Here is a 2,621-nt window from a genome sequence, read left to right on the forward strand (position 1 = left end):
AAATCCACCGCTCTGCACCCAAACATTGCTGCTGAGAAAGAAAAAAACCCAACATGAGGCGTCAGCTTCAGTCTAGCAAAAACAAAACTAAAGCCAGACCAGTCCCTGGTCATCAGTATCTTTTTTATCAACTTAATTTCCTCTGTGCTGCTTCACAATGACAAGAAGGCTGGCCTAGTTTGGAGCTCTGAATAGAGGTTTTTCTCATTCCAATCATTTCCTCCATGTATTTGTTTTCAGAGGCAGTATCCTCTGGTGGGTGGGGGCTGATAATGTCACAGAGGAAGGAAAGTGATGGTCTGCCTGGTGTTTATACAAGACTTTGGCATTTGTTGTCATTGGGTCTGCCGTCATTGGCAGGCAAGTTGCCACAACGTCCCTTTCCATCCTCCAGCCTCCACACACACGCTCACACACACACACACACACACACACACACACACACACACACACACACACACACACACACACATGCACACACACACCCTCCCCACTCTGACCCATATAGGTGCTTTGAACCGCTGGCAGGCCCGACAAGATTATCTGGGCCCCCTTCCCAGGAAGGCCACTGGGATGTGGGTGCATGCGTGCGTGCATGCGTGCGTGCGTGCATGCATGTGTGTGTGCGCGTGTGTGTGTGTACATGAAACATATCTAAAAATGTAAGCATGCTGTCAGCCTCGGCGTGTGCATGTACGTACGCAGCGCTGCTGCAGTTTGTGACAGCACTTTGGAAGCTGTTGAAAGAGATGTAAGGTTTAGTCTCCAGGTGGTTCTCTTCTTCAGACTCACTGAAGGAGCAGGGAGGAGGATTTTGAATTTTGAATTTAGGATTTTGGAAATTTCTCAAGGGAAGGCAGAATTCTTTTATTAATATTCTGTATGACTATACCACAAGCTGGTTTAGTCAAGGCTTTAACAACCATTAAAAACCGATGTTCTTTGATCCAGGCAGGCCTCTCCTTGCTGGGTCACTGTGAGAAGCCTCTATGCAATAATATAAAGGAAATACTAAGTGATTAACTCTGAAAACCAAACAAACTTTCCTCCCTAACTGTGATGACTAATGTGCTGCCGGTTTGTCCTCTCTTCCATCTTGATTACATAATCCCCAGATTAATTAGCTGTGTGTTTCAGTCACTTCCTGTAGCGCGACCCTCAAATGGGCTCCCTCCGCAATCTGGCCTATCGACTTACAGGGCGCCAGAGCTTTTTCTTTGAAGGCCGCCTCGGCTTCAGAGGCAAAAGTACTCTCTGATCTGACGGCTAAAGGAAAAGGGCCCCTGCGGTGTGCCGTTACAGACTGATAAAAACCTAGAAAAACAACATTTGGGTAACACACACACTCGCAGGGAGAAAAAAAAAACAACAAAAAAAAAAAAATTAAGAATAATCTGGCTGTGAAAACAAGAGGCGGTATGGAACAATGACAATCTGGCTCCTTTGGTAATTTCCTGTCGGCGTTCATTCGTGTGATGTGGTCGTGACTGTTCTGCCGGGATCAATCAAACCTGCGAGCAGATGGCATCGCACTCCTCCAGCGGACTGGGGATTGTCTGTGTTTTTTACAGAGACGGTAATTGGCCCGCTATGTCACGGACCGGAGCGCGCTAACAGCCACTGCCACCTCCGGCGTGCAGCAACAACACGTGTCTTCCTGCTTTGTGCGGCCCGTAAATGTCGTACCTGAGCTACAGCCTCCGTTTCGTATAAATCAAACTTGTGTTAAACATTGCTATAATTAACATGCTGTGATGATTATTTCAGTAAGAAAAAAAAAGAAAAACACATTTCAAATCATGACAGTAACACACACCATAAGTCCAAATATTTGGACCTCTTTGGCTGCCGTACTGCAGCCGTACACAAGAGTAAAAGATATCGCGTTCTGGATCTGAAACTCTGTGCTGTATTTGCTAACAGGGTTTGCATTAAGGTGAAGAAAGCTTGTGTGGATAAATGGAACCGTGTGTGGGAAACTCAGCAAGCTGTATAAAAGAGAGGCGCGGTAATTGCATGTGTACTGTATGAGTCTGGTGTGTGTGTGTGTGTGTGTGGCTAAGACGCCGGGCACTTCAAAGCTTTGATGTTGGAGCTCCTAAATGAGGGCCACCAGAGGTCCAGACTAATGGGACATCATGGGGAGATTAGAGGCCAAGTGTAGCGGGCTGACAACGCAGCATTATGTATGTGTGTATGTGACTGACAGAGAGAGAGAGAGAGAGAGAGAGAGAGGGAAAGAGAGCATGGGTTCCTGTGTGTATTCTTTTTGCAATTAAAAGTGAAAGTTTGCTCTCCCAAGTCTCTGAAGGAGTTTGCGGAGAAATGGACGGGAAGTATTTAGTTGTGTTGACAAGTATCGCAGGAATGTGAGTGATGCTAAGAAAACACTGCGTCAGTCAAACCTCCATGTTCTTTTACACCAATTTCATAAATGTATCACAGTAAAAAAAAAAAAAAAAAAAAAAAGTCTTGACCAGCTCTTTCCACAGTATGGTATAAATCCTTTATTAAATAATCATAACAATAATTATAATAACAATCATAAAAAGAGCTTTTCTGTACAAAGACCCCTTTAAAACAACAACAACAGCAGTCCGAGCAGTGCGAAAGGGGTGGGG

The sequence above is a fragment of the Seriola lalandi genome, unplaced genomic scaffold (genome assembly GCF_002814215.2).
Source record: "Seriola lalandi dorsalis isolate HSWRI2012SDOR001 ecotype SW California unplaced genomic scaffold, Sedor1 jcf7180002054933, whole genome shotgun sequence".
Taxonomy (NCBI): domain Eukaryota; kingdom Metazoa; phylum Chordata; class Actinopteri; order Carangiformes; family Carangidae; genus Seriola; species Seriola lalandi.